At 42.6% G+C, this 21,178-nt stretch overlaps 1 long non-coding RNA gene and 1 pseudogene across 1 annotated transcript; one reads left to right on the top strand and one right to left on the bottom strand.

The window, feature by feature from the left end:
• The first annotated feature begins 294 nt into the window (after positions 1 to 294).
• LOC112405226 (glucosamine 6-phosphate N-acetyltransferase pseudogene) lies at positions 295 to 968 on the top strand (annotated as a pseudogene).
• A 9,042-nt stretch (positions 969 to 10,010) lies between these two features.
• Positions 10,011 to 21,060, bottom strand: LOC112405228 (uncharacterized). Its single transcript, XR_003004290.1, has 3 exons — positions 20,655 to 21,060; positions 18,460 to 18,507; positions 10,011 to 10,468 (listed from the first exon to the last, which is right to left on the bottom strand). It is a non-coding gene; the product is annotated as an uncharacterized LOC112405228 (long non-coding RNA).
• Positions 21,061 to 21,178: the final 118 nt, after the last annotated feature.

Genomic DNA, 21,178 nt, shown 5'->3' with positions numbered 1-21,178 from the left:
CTCCACTACTCACAACTGCTCTTTGTGTGAGGAGATTCTTCTATGGAGCTAAGAGCTGCTATTTCTGCATCCCGGCTGATGAGAGGAAAGAGTGGAAAGCAAAATAGACACAGAAATAAGAGGCTAGGGGCATCTCAGGTGAGTTTCTGGGAAATTTCTGGGAATGAAGAGAAATTATTGGACAAGATCAAACTTTTCCAGGCTGTGGAGGGGCGGGCTGGAGATGTCGGTGCTGCCACGTCCTGGCGGCAGCTAGTGGAGCAGCAGCCTTGCGGGAGACTGTAGAGCCGGAGGTGGAGGAGGTGGGGCGGCCGCTGAAGCCAGATGTGGATCTAGTGCTGTGTACCCGGGTGGGTGAGAATCTGATGGGCCTGGAGAGGAGCGCCGACTGCAGGTCTATACAGACCTTACTGCAAAGATGAAACCTGATGAAATGCCTATGTTTGACCCAAGTCTACTCAAAGAAGTGGATTGGAGTCAGAATACAGCTACATTTTCTCTAGCCATTTCCCCAACACATCCCGGAGAAGGTTTGGTTTTGAGGCCTCTTTGTACTGCTGATTTAAGTAGAGGTTTTTTTAAGCTACTAGGTCAGCTGACAGAGACTGGAGTTGTCAACCTGGAACAATTTATGAAATCTTTTGAGCACATGAAGTAATCTGGGGATTATTATGTTACAGTTGTGGAAGATGTAACTTTAGGACAGATAGTTGCTACAGCAACTCTGATAATAGAACATAAATTCATCCATTCCTGTGCAAAGAGAGGAAGAGTAGAAGATGTTGTTGTTAGTGATGAATGCAGAGGAAAGCAGCTTGGCAAATTGTTATTATCAACCCTTACTTTGCTAAGCAAGAACCTGAACTGTTTTAAGATTACCCTTGAATGTCTACCACAAAACGCTGGTTTCTATAAAAAGCTTGGATATAGCTGAAGAAAACTACATGTGTCAGAGGTTTCTAAAGTAAAACCTTTTAAGAAAGACATCTGTCAAAGGAGCTGATGCAACAAGGCTACACTCTCTTCCTAGAGTTAAAATATTTTGTTGCTGCAACCCAGGGACCTCCATAAATACTGGATTGAAAAAAACACTGTAATACAAGTATAGTGACATTTAGAAGATTACTTTGGGCTGGTGAGACATGCTGAGTTTAGATTACAGATGAAATTGTTAAGGGGATGATTTTTAACCAAAGGAGTATATTTTTTTGTTTTTTTGTTTTTTTTTTTTTTTTTTTTTTTTTCGGCATGTGGGATCTTCCCCGACCGGGGCACGAACCCACATCCCCTAGCATCGGCAGGCGGACTCTCAACCACTGCGCCACCGGGGAAGCCCCCAAAGGAGTATATTTTTAACTTGAATCTTTTCTTGCACTGTATTTTTCTAAAGTTCGGCTTTATTTCTTAGTAGTCAGTATAGGTAGTAAGAAGTTATATGTCTGCTATCTGTACTGTTCATTAAAAAAAAAAAGCAGGGCTTCCCTGGGGGGCCAGTTTTTTAACTTGAATCTTTTCTTGCATTGTATTTTTCTAAAGTTCGGCTTTATTTCTTAGTAGTCAGTATAGGTAGTAAGAAGTTATATGTCTGCTATCTGTACTGCTCATTAAAAAAAAAAAGCATACAGTGAATAAGGCTGTTTCTTATCACATTCATAAAATTAATATTTTTTTCAAAGAAATATATCTAAATACCACTTAGGGGTGTATCATTTCACATATATTACGTGAAATTGGATGTTAGACATATTATAACTAAATGTAGTTCAGTCCAACATTTGCTGATCCTAATACTATACTGGCAAACCTGGTGAGCCTTTAAAATAAGGAGAAATGAAAATTAACTTCTTATAAAATGTGACAATTTAAATGTACATCTAAAAGTTGATATAATTCTAATGTAGCTGAAGTACCACCTGTCTTACATGTGAAATATAATTATTCATTTGTTTAAAATATCTAAGAGAAATATAAGGTACTTTTTAACCGTGAATTAGTAAATCCTGGCATATTATGTATTTCTAAGCTGATTTCTCATTTTTCCAGGGGTGTCCAAGCCTCTCTTCTGAGTAACATTTTTATGAAAATGGATTACAAATTTGAGTGGAGTATTTTAAAATGTATCATACTGCATTTATTACATTCTTAAAATGTTGATAGAAGCTTTTCTATTTAATGTGATTATAATGGTACTATTATTCTGGTCACTATCCTATTTTGATTTTATTTATTTTAATTATTTTTTTAAGTTGAAATAAGAATTAGATACTTCACTACTGGTTCGAATCTTTTACATTTCATGTTACATTAAACCTGTTCATATGAATAGTCTTTTGTTAGAAAAAACAAACAAACAAACTTTTCCAGGCTGTGGAATTACCCAGCCCTCCAAAGAATGAGGGACTCTTGCTGACATCTAAGTGGTACTGTTTCAGTGTATCTAGGAACTCAAGGCAGAGTGGTTTCTAAGAAAGGAATCTTGTACAACCAGTATGTTGAACACACAGGACTTGTGAGTTGTATTTGTCAAAGCCACTTTATTTTTGTCCTCCACTGACTTTTTAAAAATTTGAGGTATAGTTGACATACAATGTTATATGTTTCAGGTGTACAACACAGTGATTCACAATTTTTAAAGGTTATATTCCATTTATAATTATAAAATATTGGCTATATTCCCTGTGTTGTACTATATATCCTTGTAGCTTATTTATTTTATACATAATACTTTGTATCTCTTAATCCTCTAACCCTATCTTGTCCCTCCCTCCTTCCCTCTCCCCACTGGTAACCACTAGTTTGTCCTCTATATCTGTGAGTCTGCTTCTTCTTTGTTATATTCACTAGTTTGTTTTATTTTTTAGATTTCACATATAAGTGATATCATACAGTATTTGTCTTTCTCTGTCTGACTTATTTCACTTAGCATAATAATACCTTCCAAGTCCATCCCTTCCATGGCTCTTTTTTTTTTTTAAGTTTGTTTCTACATTTTAAAAAATTAATTAATTTATTTATTTTGGTTTCGTTGGGTCTTTGTTGCTGTGCGCGGGCCTTTCTCTAGTTGCAGCAAGTGGGGGCTACTCTTCGTTGTGGTCCACGGGCTTCTCATTCAGGTGGCTTCTCTTGTTGCAGAGCATGGGCTCCAGGTGTGTGGGCTTCAGTAGTTGCAGCACGTGGGCTCAGTAGTTGTGGCTCGTGGGCTTAGTTGCCCTGCGGCACGTGGGATCTTCCCGGACCAGGGATTGAACGTGTGTCCCCTGCATTGGCGGGCAGATTCTTAACCGCTGTGCCACCAGGGAAGTCCCCTTCCATGGCTTTCTAACGACTTCCAGTGGGGGTCAGGATGGTCTTTTCCTGGCCATGTGTAAAAGTCCTGTCAAGCTCATAAATTTTTCTGTGCATCCTTAGGTAAAAGTCCAGGGGTCACTTTAAGTCACAAATGTGGACTTAATTAATCAATGTTTAAATCCTCATTCAAAGATAATATTTCTCTCCCACTCCCACAAAGCTAGGGTCAATGGCAGGTGGGTGGTCTGCAGCCTTGGAGGAGGCTGTGTTCAGTTTCTTCTCTTTCTTACTCTCTTCCTCCTCATCTTGCTGCTGCTTCTGACCTTTAAGGTTGAAGTTGGAAAAGGAGCAGAGGGAAGGGGGATAGGAAAGTTCCTGGTAGAATGGATTTATAAGTTCTACACCTGAGGACCCATAGATTCCTGGCAGATGTTTAAAGCTTGACTCCTAGGGGCTTTCATGGGAGACTCCTGGGAGATTCCCCCTTCTGGGTTCCTCAGACCCAGCTCCCTCTCCTCCTGCTCCTCTGCTTCCCACAGCCTCTGCTGCAGCAGTTGCCTCCCGGCCTCTAACGGCTGAGTCTCTTTTGAGAGACTGGCCACCCTCCTGGTCAGGCTTCACCCCAGGTGGACATTGCCTCTGCCCCCTCCTCATCTGGTCCCCAGAATTCTTGTCTCCTTTGACCTGTACTCTGAGGGTAGAGCGGTTCATGCCCAGATCCTCTTCTGTCTGCCAAGGCTGCTTAGCTTTCCAGGGCCAGCCAGTGGCGGCAGAGGCCACATCAAGTTCCTTCAGTGGTCAGTCTCCTTGAGGCCTCTCTCACTAGACTGGAGTGGAGGGAGCAGGTAACTCCTCAGATTTTCCCAAAGAAATCCTCCCCTCAAAATCGGCCTCCCTGCAACCTTCTCTTCTTCTGACTCTCCTATATCATCTTTCTGGGTGAGGGATTCCCTAGATGAGAGGACCAAGAGACAGGTAACCAGATTTTGAAAATTTCCTTTGAAGATCTGCATCTTTGTGGTCCACTCACACCTTTGATGATCAGTAACTATCATATCTTGGCATTTCAATCAAAATTTCCCTCTTAACATCCTTCGTCGTACTTATTTGTTTTTTACTGGAACAAAAACATCATTATTTTTTCTGATTACAAAATGAATGTATGCTTCTTATAAAATTGAACTAATACATAAATGTAAAAGAATGCAGTGACCCAGGGCAATCCCACCTCCCAGAGATAACTCAAAGGTCGAATTTGCTATGTAGCTTTACACTTTTTTTCTTTGACACACTTGCACTCTTTGTTAATAACTAAAATGGGATTGTAACATACATGAACTCCAAGGAGGCTTTTCCCTTCCACCGTAAGGATATGTAAGCCCTCCCATCACCTATATACCTAAAAGTATCTTGCAGTGAAATAGGAGAAGAGAGAAAAGCTAAGAAAAGCTAAGAGACTGAGCAATTCCCTGGGTAGACTGAGGATCTAAATGGACAGCTTACATTATTTAATTAAACTGTGATTTAGTGGAGTGGACTAAATATAGTTTTCTCTCACTTTCCATCAAGATAGCTGCTTTAGAGGAAATAAGATCAGTTGTAGAAAACCAAAGGGCTGCATTTGTGTTTCATACTAGGGAGTATCATGTGAATTTTCAAATCCCTACTACAAATGAAATTGCTGGGTTGGACAGCATGCACCTTTTCAAGGCTTTTGGTGAGCATTTCCATTGTGAGAGTATACCCTCTCTTACATTTTCCCTATACCCTCCTAACACTGGATATTTACCTTTTTGCCAGTCTAATAAGCCAAAATTAAGAATTAAGCCTTTCTTTGATTTGTAACAATGTCGAGCAAATTTTGCATTAGGTTACGACACATGCTAGTTATTTAGGCAATACACGCTCTCTTTGCCCAAGTTTCCATGTTGATTTCCCAATAAAATCTTAGTTAAGTTTTGCCCCAGGCTCAGTTTTTAATCCAGGCTAAAACAAGTGGGCTCCAGAGCAGACTGTGAGAGGCCTGTTCCTTCCCCAGGCCCCAGGGTATAGGTGGGCCCTGACAGGAGTAAAGGCTGAAGGAGATACTTCCCCAAGGGACTTTGAGAGGCCACCATCAGGGCTGCTTCAGGCCTGATCAGTCACTCTCCTCCCTCCTAGGAGAATCTGCCCCACTCATTCATAGCCCCAAACCATGCCTAAGCAGGTCATTCCATGCCAGGGAACCTTGTGAATTTAGATACGAGTGACCACAAGACAGAAGAGGGGGCTCCTGCTCCAAGGGAAGCCAGGCCACTCATGGACCAATTAGCTGTTATGGATGGCTTGACGCACAAAAATGGCCTCAACCAGATTCTTCTTCCCAGGGATTTCAGCTAAGAAACCCAGAAAGAATTTGCTTGTAAACTGTGGAACTAAAGTTGTAAAGATAAGGAGGTAATGAACTGAGCCCTGGGCAAGCCCAAACCTGGCTGAGTCAGCAGGGAGAGGAAGATAGGCAGAGTAGAGGAGCTGTTCCCCCTGACCCTGGGACCTCTCCCTCCTGCAGCTGGGCCTCCAACCTTGGAGCTGCAGCCATCCTGCCTGACTCTGAGAGCCAGGGGCTGCGCAGCCGTCTGCTGTCCAGTCCACAGGAAGACTACAGTGCCTTCAGCTCTGCTTCAGGCTCACACTTTCTTGTGTCCCCAGTATTTATTTATTTATTTAGTTAGATGTGCTGGTGTTAAGTTGCTGCAGCTTGCAGGCTCCTTAGTTACAGCTTGCTGTCTCCTTAGTTACGGCTTGCTGGCTCCTTAGGTGCAGCAGGTGGGCTCCTTAATTGCGGCACGTGGGCTCCTTAGTTGTGGCATGCAAACTTTTAGTTGCAGCATGCATGTGGCATCTAGTTTACTGACCAGGGATCGAATCCGGGCTCCTTGCATTGGGAGCGTGGAGTCTTATTCACTGCGCCACCAGGGAAGTCCCCATCCCCAGTATGTACCTAGATGTGGTCTCCGTCCATCATAGGTTGCAGGTGTAGATAATACATACCTCTGATCGACTCTGGATTGGCCTCACCAAGCCACTCAGAACACCAGAGGAAAGGTTTTGATCACAAAGGATAAAAAGTATGTGAGCATTTTTTTTTTTAATTTTTAATTTTTGGCTGCATTGGGTCTTCGTTGCTGTGCGTGGGCTTTCTCTAGTTGCGGAGAGCAGGGGCTATACTCTTCGTTGCAGTGCACAGGCTTCTCATTGTGGTGGCTTCTCGTTGTGGAGCATGGGCTCTAGAGCGCAGGCTCAGTAGTTGTGGCACATGGGCTCAGTAGTTGTGGCTCACAGGCTCCAGAGTGCAGGCTCAGTAGTTGTGGCACACGGGCTTAGCTGCTCCGCGGCATGTGGGATCTTCCTGGACCAGGGCTCGAACCCGTGTCCCCTGCATTGGCAGGCGGATTCTTAACCACTGCATCACCAGGGAAGCCCATGAGCATTTCTTGAAGCATTTTGAGCAGATATGGAGCAAGTTTATAAGGACCTTCCAAGAAAAATAAGACAAAGTACACAATAGCATTTTACAATGAACTCTCTCCTTAAACTTGGATGGGAGAAAGTTGTTTATTAAAATCCTCTTGGCAATTCTGGTAATAAACCCAAAGGATGGCATCTAAAATGGACCTGCTTTAATCTCCTCTTCACCCACTCTACCTCCAAACAGTAAAGGATGAGCCATCAATCAGTATAGAGAGGTTCATGTAAACACTCTGCATGGTACTTTGGATGTAAGGCAGCCCCTAAAATCTAACATTCTTCCAGAAGGATCGGAAGGATTCAAACCTTTACCCTTTTCTGAAAAAGAATGCTCTGTCAAAAGAAGTCCCTTTCATTTTAACACATTCCTTTCATCCATGTCAAGGGTGGTGTGAGTGTACTGTTGACCCTGAGAACACTTATCCTAATTACTTACAAAGAATAGTGAAACAACTGATGACTAAGCAGAGGGTTTGAGCTAATGCTTGGAGTAAACACTGTGGCTGGGAAAACTCCAGAACAAGTAACTACCTCCGTTCATGCAGCGGCTGTGATGCTGGAAAGTAACGTATCAATTGAAGTTTTGTAAAAGTAAATATAATTAGAAAAGCAGAAATGATCATCATAGAAAATGCCCTCTATATGAAGAGACTTTTATAATGTGAATAGTCAGGCTGTAACCTATAGTTTATTGGGTTTGTTTAGCCAATGGCTTGTAAGGGTCCTAGTTTCCTGAATCAATACCCAGGGGCTCCAGCTCAACACTCACCTGCTCTGTAAAGCCTTCCCCTCCACCTGGGTTTTAAAATTCACTTTCATTCATCTCTGAACTCAATTTTAATATTGTCTGTGTCCTACATTTCAGCTCTTTTGGCTTTCAATATTCAATTCCTACAATGTCTCTTTTTTTTTTAACGATGTACAATTTAATACATTTTAAAATGCTTCTCTTGCCTCGTCCTTCTTTTCTCTATTTCTATCATTGCGTTATTCAGTATATTTATAATAATCAGAATTTCAGGTATAGGTCAACAGGTGTCACTATGATAAATAAAATTTTAAAAGTTTACCATTCTTTTAAAATTGATATCAAAAGGTACAAACTTCCAGTTATAAGATAAATAAGTACTGGGGATGTAATGTACAACGTGATGTACAACTGCTGTATGTTATATGTGACAAGTTGTTAAGAGTTCTCATCACAAGAAAAAACATTTTTTATTTCTTTAATTTTGTATCTATATGAGGTGATGTATGTTCTCTAAAGTTATAGTGATAATCATTTCATGGCATATGTTAAACCAAATCATTATGCTGTATACCTTAAACTTATCCAGTGCTCTATGTCAATTATATCTCAATAAAACTGGAAGGAAAAAAATACTAAGTAGATAGGAAAAAATGTGATTAACTGCTTCATTCACGAGTCTATCCCTTCATTTACTGTTATTAAAACTGTGTGAGATATTGGGTGGAAAATAATTATTAATGTTACTTAGAGAAGATTAAACCATAATGGTGGGAATCTGGGGGAAAGGCAGGAGAAAAGTCAGCATAGGAACTGGTTTGTGAATTGCCTTCTTCCACCAAGTAAGTCAGTTGATATAGTCAAGTTAATTTATTCTGAGCAGACACGTGTCAACATTTTCCTGAAAAACAAGTGCAGTGTACTGAACTGACCTGTACTTTAAAAAAGTACTGGAAGCTGATTGGAAGCAGCCCAGATCCCTAAAGGCCAGTTCACAGAAGGGTCAGTTAGTTCAATGTCCAAGCTACTCCCAATTTGCCAATGTGTGATTTACCAAAAACTTAACTCTTGAAAATATCCAATGAATATTAAGGTATGTTTTATGAGTATCACAGGGAATATGTGTTATTCAGGATAGTCTTCAAGATATTACTGTCACATATTCTAATTTAAAATATTTCTATTCAATATGTTCTAGAATATATTTTTCTTCGTGTATATGAATATATTTTCATAAATGTATTCACTCTGTTTCTTTCAAAACACCTTAAAATGCCGGTAAAATAAATAAAGCTTTCTGTTCATTGGAAAGCTAAGCTCACAAGAAAGTAGGGAACATTCTCAGTGGTCACAAAACTAAGAGGGAGTTAAATTGCGGGGTAGGGGAGAGCGGGAGTCAGATAAGGTGAGGCGGAGGCCTCTCTGGGGTTTACTGGTCTCAGGATCCAAGGATTTTGAGTTTTAATGGACATATAGCAACAGAAGAGACCTTGGGTTAACAAGAATGAAGAGATAGAGTTGATGCTTTCACAGAAAGTTAGAACTCTGCAAGGGCTGTACCTTTGGTGAAAGCGTGTACCAGAAACAAAACTGCAGAAATGCACAAGGAAACACAGAATCTCCTGGTGGAGCCTCTTGATTTGGTTAAAAAAATTTCCCCTGAGAATTTAAAATTATAGTCTGCCCTTACTCAGGTCTAGAGTTCAATCTTATACTACCTATAGAAACCAGGGGCCCACAAGTTGAAAAATTAACTTAAAAATGGATACCAAGCAGATAGAAGCAAATATAAAATTTCTTTGAAAGGAATAGACTCTCCACTCGGACCACACAGGATTCCCATAGACAAAGCCCCACTAAAGATGAGCTCATCATCTAAAACTACAAAATGCAGGAGGAAATAATCACCATGAGTGAGAACTGAGAAATTCTGAGGAGGGAAGTAGTATGGACCTCGCCTAACATGGTAGCTTCGAACTGGCATGAATATTCCACAGTTAAAATCTTCAAGTTGTCAGAAGAATCTGTCAGTGGCTGAAATTATTTCCTTTGTTTACCCTAAGCAACCCGTTCCGCAGCACACTTCACAGACTAGGCTCTGCTAGATGACAGCTAATCAATTAGCCTCCCCCCACCCAATATCAAATGGAAAGAATCCAAAACCTTGCTGTGCTTAGAGTGTCTGTAGTTTTTTTCTTTTCTCTTATAAAGACCCCCTGCGGTATGTGGGATCTTCCCGGACCGGGGCACGAACCCACAACCCCTGCATCGGCAGGCGGACTCTCAACCACTGCGCCACCAGGGAAGCCCTATAAAGCCCTTTTTGTTGACAACAGCCTAATGACTATTCTCCTTAAAATAAGCAAGTATATCATTTGCATGCAGATAACTAAATGTCTCTGAGGTACGCTTTCACAGAGTCAAAAAGAATAAACACAGCAGCAGGACAAGACCACAATAACTTCAGATAATATTGAACAGAATTACCAGACTATTACAAAACCAGGTTTGTTTGCCCTACTCCGCAACAAGCCAAACACTGAGACATGGAAGTTTGCAGCAGAGAAAGGGTTTATCCACGAGACAGCTAAGCGAGGAGATGGGAGAACAAGTCTCAGATCCGCCTCCCTAAAGGTGAGGGGCTTGGGATATTTACAGGATAAAGAAGCAGGGTGGTCTGAGGCATGGGGAAAGGGGGTTGAAGATAAGAAAAAGGTGAAGTAATCAGTGTTCTGCGCAGGTGTATCTGAGTTACATGCTTCTTCATGAGACACGTGTTCAGAAAATGGTGGCATTAGCATGATCTGATGATGGAGTTTTTGTCCCTCTGACAAAAATAGGTTATCCATCCGACACTTCCACAGGCCCAGTTGAATGGTCAGTGTGCTTGACCAGTTTGAACTGGGCAAGACTAGCTCCATGTTCCTGAAAAACAATTTAAGAAACCATTACTGGGACTTCCCTGGTGGTGCAGTGGTTAAGAATCTGCTTGCCAATGCAGGAGACACAGGTTCGATTCCTGGTCTGGGAAGATGCCACATGACATGGAGCAACTAAGCCCGTGCGCCACAACTACTGAGCCTGTGCTCTAGAGCCTATAAGCCACAACTACTGAGCCCGCGTGCTGCAACTACTGAAGCCCAAGCACCTAGAGCCCATGCTCTGCAACGAGAAGCCACTGCAATCAGAAGCCTGCACCCTGCAACCAAGAGTAGCCCCCGCTCGCCGCAACTAGAGAAAGCCCACGTGCAGCAATGAAGACCCAAGGCAACCAAAAATGAAACAAAATTTTAAAAAATTAAAAAATTTTAATAATAAAAAAAATAAAATAAGAAACCATTACTATAGCGACCCATATGTCAGAGGTTTTATCTGGAGGGGGTGGTTAAAGGAATCTTATGATATATTGCCCAGGCTACAGTGAAGCTTGGAGGGTATGCAATTTGCAAGAACAATTAAAGCAAGCTTGATTAGTGAAGGCAGGTTACAAGTTATTATTTATTAAGCAAGTTATAGTTCAAGGATTCTAATTGATGACTGCCCTCAGTTTCAAGACTATTAAAAAGTATGCTTAAAATAATTAGACTTATCCCTAAGTATTTTATGTTTTGGGATGCTGTTGAAATGGTATTTTAAAAATTTCGTTTTCTACATGTTCATTGTTAACATACAGAAATAACATTGATTATTGTATATTGACCTGCAGCCTGTGGCCTTGCTAAATTTACTTAATAGTTCTATTGTAGATTCTTTAGAAGGATTTTCTATCTGCATGATCATGTTATCTGTGAGTAAAGACCATTTTCCTTTTTCCTTTCCAATCTGTGTGGCTTTTATATATTTTTTTGCAGTGGCTTAAAGCTCTACTAAAATGGTCGATAGAAGTGTTGAAGGCGGACATCCTTGCTTCGTTCCTGATGTTAGGGGCAAAGTATTCGGTCTTCTGCTACAAGAACATTAACTGTGGGGTTTTGTTTTTTAATATGTATTTATTTATATGGCTGCGCTGGGTCTTAGTTGTAGCACTCAGGATCTTTGTTGCCGCGTGTGAGATCTTCCTCATGGCATGCGGGATCTTTTCAGTTGTGGCACGCGGAATCTAGTTCCCTGACCAGGGATTGAACCTGGGCCCCCTGCATTGGGAACACGGAGTCTTAACCACTGGACTACCAGGGAAGTCCCAACTGTGGGTTTTTAATAGATGCCCTTTATCAGGTTGAGAGACTACTCTTCTGTTTCTAGCTTGCAGAACATTTTTATTATGAACAGGTATTGACTTTTGTCAAACACCTTTTTACCCCATCTTTTTAGATGATTGTAAGATCACTTTTCTTACGATAATGTATTTATTTCTTTATTTAGATACTGAAGGAAAAGAGCTCTGAACCTGAAGTTTTATGTGCAACACAGCCAAATTTTCATTTCAATGAGAGAAAGTAATAAGAACGTTCTCAGGCACACAAGGTCTCAGAAGTTTAACACACAAAAATCCACAATGAAAATACCTTTAAAAGAAGTGTTTATGTAAGAGAAACAAATCCAGGAGAACCTTCAAGAGATATGAGATGTCAGGGTGATCAAATATTTTGATAAATTTATTGCTGTTTAAAAAAAAAATTAAAAAGCTAAAACTAAAGAAGAGAATGTTTATCCAAAATAACTAATGTCAAAAATTCCAGGGGCTTCCCTGGTGGCGCAGTGGTTAATAATCCGCCTGCCAATGCAGGGGACACGGGTTCGAGCCCTGGCCCGGGCAGATCCCACATGCCTGGCGCAGCTAGGCCCGTCTGCCACAACTACTGAAGCCTGCGCGCCGTGCTCCGCAATAAGAAAAGCCAATGCAATGAGAAGCCCGTGCACCGCAACGAGGACCCAACGCAGCCAGAAATAGAAAAATAAATAAAATAAATTTATTAAACAAAAAATTCCAAACAAGAACAACATGATGGGGGAGGAGAGGGAGACAAAAGGGGTATTAAAAAATGCTAATGCATTTGACTTGTTAGAAGGGAAGTATATATACTTAGAAGTTTAAGAAACCAACAGTTGTGGGAATTTTCATCAGGAGTTATGTGTTCTTTGATAATAGTCAGGGATGGAAGAAGTGGGGTCATTAAATACAGATAGGTATCATTCCCAGCACCCCAGTTTATAGTATAGCTGAAAAAGAACATCCCAAGAGAAGCCAGAATTCCAAACTTTTAGCACCATGTTTTGCCCTTATCAGAAATATGAATAAGAGACGGAGAAATACAAAACCCTACCCCACTGCCTTGATTAAGCAGATTTTACTGACATCAGTATTTTGAATTGCCCCCTTTGTGGTTATCCTGAGGTTCTTATACCCTGGGACAATGCATCTTAGTAAGATTCAGGGTGGCATTTCATTGTTTGAAGCGGGGAGGGAACATGACTGTGAAAGGGACAAATGACGTGATGTTCTAAGGCAGGTCCTTATCAGGCAGGTCAGTTTTAGTGCAGTGCATAGAAAAAACGGACAGGCTGGAAAGTAATCTCTAAAACTACCCATGCCTGAGCACCCTTGGAATATCTGTATGTACCCTCTAGTACTCATGCTCTGTATGAACAGTGATGGGTCATTATGAATGAATGGAGAATTTTTTAAAAATTAATTTAAAAAATCACCAACCCAAAATTTAAAAATCTTGCCTCAAACGAGTCAGAGTCTCTAAAAATGTCCTAAAAGATCTCTTTTGTCTTAGAGCTCCTGAACACAAGCAGCTAAAATCCAGATGCAGTGTCTGATACTGTGGTAATCTATATTATAACGTAAGATGAATTTACAAACTGTCAACTTAAAAAATGCACAATGGGCTTCCCTGGTGGCGCAGTGGTTGAGAGTCCGCCTGCCGATGCAGGGGACACGGGTTCATGCCCCGGTCCGGGAAGATCCCACATGCTGCGGAGCGGCTGGGCCCGTGAGCCATGGCCGCTGAGCCTGCATGTCCAGAGCCTTGCAGAGCTGGTATATATATATATATATATTAATTTTTCAGCCGGGAAATACCTATAGTCAAGCATACATCTTCGTAAAAGATTACTGCTAATGACAAAGAATAGATATCTATGTCTGGGAAGATACAAGAATTTGGGATCATTGAAATTCTTCCTCAAATGTGCGTCTTAATTATCTAGGGTCCCGCGTATCCAAAGCACAGAATGTCTCATCATGTTTTTCCCGTCGGGAATTCTGCTCAGGGCGCACCACTGGTGGACAACTATAGTGGGTTACGACTTAACCCTTTGTATAAGGGGATGAGTGACACCCTTTGTTCTTTTTGTTTACAAAACGAATCCTGTCTCTTACGAGAAAGTTATGGCGTTGATGAAGAACATATGGGACCTTGGGAATTAGGATGGGGGAATCTAGGTGGATTTCAATCTGAGTACCTGGCATTCCTAAAACTCACTGGGTCTCCCTTCCCAGTAGAGGCAGCTTCTTCCTTCCATCCTCTGATCCCTTGCTGGTACTCTCTATTAGCTGAGCCAGCAGGAAGCCAGATGACAGGGAAGGCTAGGAAATGCAACCCACTGGGGTCAGCCTGCTTGTGATGCAGAACACAAGAGGGGAAGAGTGAGGAATGACTCTGGAGGCAAATACACCCAGGACAGGACACCCCTGTGCTTTCTGCATGTGCCACTAATGTCCAAAGTTCTGCCATGGCCTGTCTCTGTCAGGTGGATCTACTTTGCATTTTCCTCATCCCAGGTCTCATCTGGTGTGCTTTGCTCTCACACCTAGCCCTCTTGGAGGGCTTTGGAAGTCTTGCCTCCTTTGGCTGAACCATGCTGGGGTTTGAGGGCTTGAGGGCTTGAGGATGCTCTCAGGCCCATCTTCCTAGACATCACTCTCAGAATTGCTTCTCCATTGTTCAGGTTCCATACTGGGCCCCACGGGGCTTGCCACCTCCTGGAAAACACCCAAGGGAGGGCTTCCCTGGTGGCGCAGTGGTTGAGAGTCCGCCTGCCGATGCAGGGGACACAGGTTTGTGCCCCGCTCCGGGAAGATCCCACATGCCGCAGAGCGGCTGGGCCCGTGAGGCATGGCCGCTGAGCCTCCGCGTCCGGAGCCTGTGCTCCGCAACGGGAGAGGCCACAACAGTGAGAGGCCCGCGTACCGCAAAAAACAAACAAACAAAAACACCCAAGGGAAAGTGGGGACTCTACCCTGGTCTCCTCTCAAACCTAACCCAAGTCATGAGCCCTTGAACCAGCTTGGGATCATTTTTAAAGGGATTCTGCCCCAAAGAGTATCTGTTGGACTGCTAGGGAAAACCAGATATTGAGAGAGAACCACGAGCCTTCCAAAAGAGAGGTGCTACCCATGTCAGGGGGACTGCAGTGAGGGGTCCAGCAGGGGAGCCACACAAAGGCACTCAGCATTAAACATCAGTCAGATGGAGTGGGGGAAGCAGAGCCGACTTACCGTACCAGTTAAGTAACAACTTCCTTATCCCCCTTACTCTCCAGTCCATCCCCCCACTCAACCCTAGTCTGGTCATAAACAGCAGCTAGCGAGATGGGGAAGAGTTGGTGATTGAGAGAGAGGAACTTGGTTTTCTATTAGACAACTTTCTGTTCTACTTTTTTCTAGCCACATCCATGTGTAACTTAGATGCAAAAATTTTTTAAATTAAAATTCATGAAATGTACATTAACCATTGTATATAATCAAATAATTATGCAGACCGTACCACTCTAAATGAACAATCTCCAATTTCAACTGAGTCTTCAACTCAGGCCAGGAAGTCTTCTATCTCCTTTAGGCAGCTTGCTTTCCCAGTTACACAATGATGATTTCAAACTTTGACCCAATCAATCTACCTGCCCTTCCCCCAATCACGGCTCTCTCAGAAAATAGCCATGCCTCCCACATTTCAGGCTAACACCCATCTGGGCTTTGTATCCATTCTCTCCTGCCTCCTCAATAACCTTGTTCTTTCAGTTTTGTCCATTCTGCTCTTTACAGTCTCATTTTTGCTGGCTCCTTCCCAAAAGGATTTAAACATGCACAAGGCCCTCCACCTTAAAGACAACACTTCTGGATCCTGTGTCCCCCTCTAACTACTTTCCTTTCCCTCACAGCCAAGCATGAAAGGCCTGCCCATACTTGCTGTACCCAGTCTTTCCCACCAGCCACTCACCACCCACTGTACGTTGGCTGCTGCCCAGCACTCCACGTAAACTGCTCTCTGAGCCCCCAGTGACCTCACACTGATAAATCCAGTTCACATCTGAGTCCACATCTTGCTGGACCTCTGTATCACTTGAGAATGCTTTGGATTGCAAGTAACTGTCTTCGAGTGGCTTAAACAAATAGGAGTTCTCTGCACATAACAGGATATCTGGAAGTAAGCAGCTGCTGGTGTTGGTTCAGTGGCCCACAGTGTTAGGGCAGCCTTTCTAAATTCTCTCCCACTTCCGTCCATGATTGAGGATGACTGCTGAGACGGTACGTCCCCATTCAGGGCTGGAGGAAGGGGAAAGGTCTGTACCCGTCACTTGTCTCTTTTATCAGAAAAGCAAGATTTCCCAAGTTCCCCTTCTGTCTCATTGCCCAGAACTATTGTTACCTAGCCATCTAGCTGCAGAAAAGATGGGGAAGTGAGTGTTTAACGTTTTTTAGCCTTCATTGTGGAGACAGACAAGAGAGAAGGGTGTTGAAAATGGAAACTGGGCTACCACCGACTCAAACTCATCTGCGTTGGCCCGGTGTAGCTCTTTGGTTACCTGAAACCCATGCGCATCCCTCTTTCTCACATACACATCTGACATGCGGGGAGCTCACTCCATAAAGGAGGTAATCCTAAAGTCCCAGCCAGCTCCTACATACAGCTGGGAATCCAGGTACTCTGTGTACTGTGCAGGCCCCTTTCAGGTCCAGATGTGGCTTCTCATGGTTGGATGATTTAAGCTAAAACAAGTTCATTTTTGGCTACAATGAGAAAGATGGGACGTACCAAGTGTTGGAGAGAAGGGGGACCAATAGAACTCTTGCTGGAGTGTAAACTGACAGAGCCACTTGGAAAACCTTTTGGCACTATCTAATATAGCTGAACATCTGCGTTCCCAGGAGCCAGCAGTTCTACTCCTAGGTTAATACCTGACAGAGACCTGAACAGTTGTGCAAGAAAAGACATGTTCTACAATGTTGAAGTAGCATAATTTATAACAACCTAAAATTGGAAACCACCCGGATATCCACTGACAGTAAAAGGGAAAAGAGAATAGCATACAGAGATGAGAATGAATGCTCTAAATCTACACACTATGAATGAATCTCAACATAATGTTGAGTAAAAGAAGCCATAGATAAAAGAGTATGTACTGTGTGATTCCATTTATAGAACATACAGAAACAGGAAAAACTGCTCTGTGGTATTAGAAGTCAGGATAGCAATTACCTTTTAGGAAGAGGGTGGTGCTTGGAAGGGAGCACAAGCGGGTCTCCTAGGGTGTTGGTAATGTTCTGTTTCTTGATCTGGGTGCTGGTTATATGGGGGTGTTCAATTTCCGAAAATTTATTGAGCTGTATGCTTTTCTGTATGGGTACTTTTGTGTATACTATTCTGAAATAATAGAAAAAAACCCCATATATTTACATATATGCCCCTGGTTCCTGGCACAGAGCTTCTAAAATGCTTGTAATTTCATAAGTGATAAGAAGCATCTTTCGTTCTAATACTTGGCCTGTGACCCTGGTTCCAAATCCTTTGGAATTTCCTTGGTGATAGGAGTGTCCTTTGTTCTAATATGGTGACCCTTGGTGGGCCCCTGTATGGCTTCAGGATGGGTCTGATCACCATAAAGACCAAATCATGATTAGACACTTTGAGCTTTTAGCTCTACCCACTATCCTCCAAGAAGGGGAGAGGGACTGGAGATTGAGTTAATGATCAATTATGCCTATGTGAGGAAGCCTCCATAAAAATCCCAATAGTACAGGGTTCGGAGAGCTTCTGGGTTGGTGGAACACATCCACGTGTCTGCAGGATGGGGCACCCCAGCTCCAAAGGGACAGAGGCTCCTGTGCTTGGGAACCTTCCAGACCTCACCCTATGTATTTCTTCATCTGACTGTTCATCTGTACCCATTATGATATCCTGTGTTATATAATAAACTGGTAAATGTAAGTGTTTCCCTGAGCTCTGTGAGCTGTTCTAGCAAGTGATCAAATCCCAGGAGGGAGTCATGGGAGCCTTCAATTTGTAAAGTCGGACAGAAGTCATGGGTAACCTGGGGACCTACTAATTGTGCTTGGCATCTGAAGTGGGCGGCAGTCTCATGGGGCTGAGCCCTTTACCTGTGGGGACTGTACTAACTTCAGTTAGTGTCAGAATTGAATTGCATTGTAGGACACTCAGCTGGTGTTGTAAGGAATTGCCTGGTGTGGGGAAAAACCACACATCTGCTGTCAGAAGTATTGTGTGTGTGAGTAAAGGGAAACAGAAGTGTGTTTTTCCTAAACAATCATGCATCAATAAAATGTAAAAAACAAAACCAAACAAAAAATACAGGGAAACACATTCAATGCACAATGTGAAAAAATAATAAATGCTTCCTTTCAGAAAAAAAGAATGGAAAATATGCAGTATCCCCCAGTCAGTGGCAGTGTATTAAGTTCTTGTTGGGAAATCTGGCAGCCCTTCCCTTGTTTAAACAGGAACAGACCAATGTTGACCAGGCTTGAGATTTTAGGGACACATGATTCCCTCAATCATTTGTTAGGCTTCTGGTCAATACTATACATGAGTAATCACAAAACTTATCTAGGGAGTCTTTAAATGGTTTTCTAATGAAAGATTATATTTCCCCCCCAAATAATTAATATATTTACTTGATTTTTTAAAAATTAAAGCCAAACAAAAAGATATAAAATGAGGTCTTATTCTCACCTCTGTTCTCTTTCATTAGTTTCTTGTGTATACCTCAAATGTTTCTTTCTGCAAAACAAGCAAAACCAACTATTAGAGTATTTAAGTCTTCTAGGGGCTGGTATCTGTGTGCTTAATTGCAGTGGAGACAATTCAAAACAAAGAAGGTAGAGAAGCCACCTATAGTCCATCTTTGCTACCTTGGGCCTCCATCTTCTCTCCTGATAAAGCTGCCTCTTCCCTGTCTCCATTTGTGCTGGCTTCAGCTTGGGTATTTAAAGAAAATTATTTATTTCAACCCAGCAAGTCTCCAAATTGTGGGACTCAGCTAATTTAGGTTGTAAACTGCAGGTAAGATGTTCCTTTCCCACCAAGGCCTTAATTTCTTTAATCTCTGCTTTCCAATCAGTTATCTCTAATCTGGATTTGCCACTCTCTTGACGGACTTTGCCGAAAGCTACTTAAAAAAGGAAAAAAAAAAAGCCAACAGTCATGACTGTTCTGTGTTGTTCCTGAGATTTCTCCTGCAATACAACTTTGGTTGGCATGTGGGTTTTTCCCAAGGTCCAGCAAGTGACAGCAGTTCAACGGTTTACCTACTGCTTAACATGTAGGTCACCAACTTTCCATTTGGAATAGAGTCTTTACCACTGGCTACCTTAACCTTCTGTTAGCCAATTTCACGTTTTAGTATCTGGTTTTTTTGTGTCCTACTTCTGGTACCAAGTTATTTGCCTGTTAGGAATGGGTTCAGCTATTCAGTTATAGAATTCTCACCAGTTATATAATTCTCATTCAGTTATAGAATGCTCACCTATAAATGGCTTAAACAATTGACTCATGGACTAAAATGGGGCAAGAATGAAGGTAGGTAGCAGATGACAGTTTCCTGGATGTCAATTATACCACAATAAAGTTGAGGGGGCAAAAAGGATAGCTCCTCAAGTTTGGCTTGAACAACTAAATGGATGGCAGTGATAGTCACTAAAATGGGAAAAACAGAGAGGTACACGTTTGGGGGTGAAAATGAATATTTTGGTGGGACAAGTTAAGTTTGCGGTGCCAGTTGGACACTCGTGTGGAGATGTCAAGTAAGCAGTTGTTTAGAGGAGTCAGGACTTACAGGCAGAGGTCATTGTTAGAGATCTACCTTTTGGAGTCATCTGCTTGCAAATGGCAGCTAAAGCCATATGACCAGATGAAATCACAGAAGGACAGTGGGTAGGGAGACAAAGAAGGGGACTAAGGATAGAACACTAAGCACTCTGATATTTACAGGTGGAGCAGAAGATGAGAAGTTAGTGAAAAGAACCCAAGAAAGAATAGTCAGTGAGGTAGGAGGAGGACCAAGAGTACATGGCATCAGAAAACAAAAGAAGAAGGTGTTTCAAAGTGGGGATAGCTGACTGTGAGGAATAGTACTGAGAGGGCAAGTAAAAACAGAGGAGAAGCACCACTGAATTTGCATGGAGATTGTAGTTTCAGCAGTGTAGTGGGGAAGAAACCAGAGCAAGATTATATGATCGTGGGGATGGGCTATTAGAGGGGGAGTAATTGGTGATTCGAGAGAGAGAGAGACAGAGGATAAGATCCATAGAAAAAGTGTAAGCGTTGGTTAAATAGAACGAGAATGCTTTATCCATCAGACACTGAGCTTGTTGAAGAAAGAGATCATATCTTGTTTGTATTTGTTTCTCTGGTAACTCCTAGCACAGTGCCTAGTACCTAGGAGGTACTCAAGAAATGTTACTGAATTAATGAATAAATGAGCAAATGGTAGAATGGATGCATGGCAGAGGGAGGGCTGAAAAATGAACTAGATCTATAACTAACTCAAACTTCAGGGGAAGGAAAGGGGAAGGAGCCTGGAAGGAGCCTGGAATTAATAGGATTTCTTCTATCCTACAAAGCCCCTGCTCTCTTGCCACACGGTCAGGGAAGGGAGGAAATAAAGATTTCTGAACTTCACTGGAAAAACAGTGCCTTCTCTGGGCTGTTAAGCTATTAGACCATGTTTTCACCATCCATGTTTATTTCTTCATTCTGCCAACACATAAAAAGATAGGAAGCCCGGGTGCCTTGTTCTCCCAGTTCCCAGACACCCGACATGGTCCTCTCAACCAAGTCCCTGCATCTTCTTCAGTCCCTGGCTGAGACCCTGGCAGTTCCATATTTCCTGGGGTTATTTGGAATTTTTCCTTAGAGATGCATCTTACCTATCTAAGGATCAGTATATCCGAAGTACAAAAAGTTTCCTGTTTTCCTCCATCCTGAATTCCCTTCGGGGCACACTGTTGGTGGTCAATTGCAGTGGCTAATGGCTTGATCCTTGTAGAATTGGAATGGCACGCAACATTTTTTTCCTTTACGCTATTATTTTTCTTCCCAACTTGCAGTCAGAGGAACCCAGGAACCTGTAAATGTGGAGGTGGAGGTGGAGTTGGAGCTGAAAGCCAGTTTTGACACCCGCTGCATCCGCTTTCGCCACCTTAGGTCCTCGCCCTACTACGTCCCTGGGGGCTTCCGGGGTTGCCTAGCAACCTGCGGGGACTCTGGGGGTTCAGGTGGCCCAACCGAGTGTCGCCCTCGGGAAGGTAGGCAGAAGAAATGCCTCCGCCCAGCCCTTACTGGGCCTGAGCCCGTTACACGCGGAATCAGCCCAGCGGCCCACACTGCCCGGCGCCGGGCAGGGGCGGGGCCCGCGGCGCCAATGGGCGGGCGGAAGGGGTGCGCGTGCGCA

The sequence above is a fragment of the Neophocaena asiaeorientalis genome, unplaced genomic scaffold, assembly GCF_003031525.2.
Source record: "Neophocaena asiaeorientalis asiaeorientalis breed wild unplaced genomic scaffold, Neophocaena_asiaeorientalis_V1.1 scaffold171, whole genome shotgun sequence".
Classification (NCBI taxonomy): domain Eukaryota; kingdom Metazoa; phylum Chordata; class Mammalia; order Artiodactyla; family Phocoenidae; genus Neophocaena; species Neophocaena asiaeorientalis.
The sequence above is the reverse complement of the archived record's forward strand: the minus strand, read 5'-3'. Positions and strand labels throughout refer to the sequence as shown.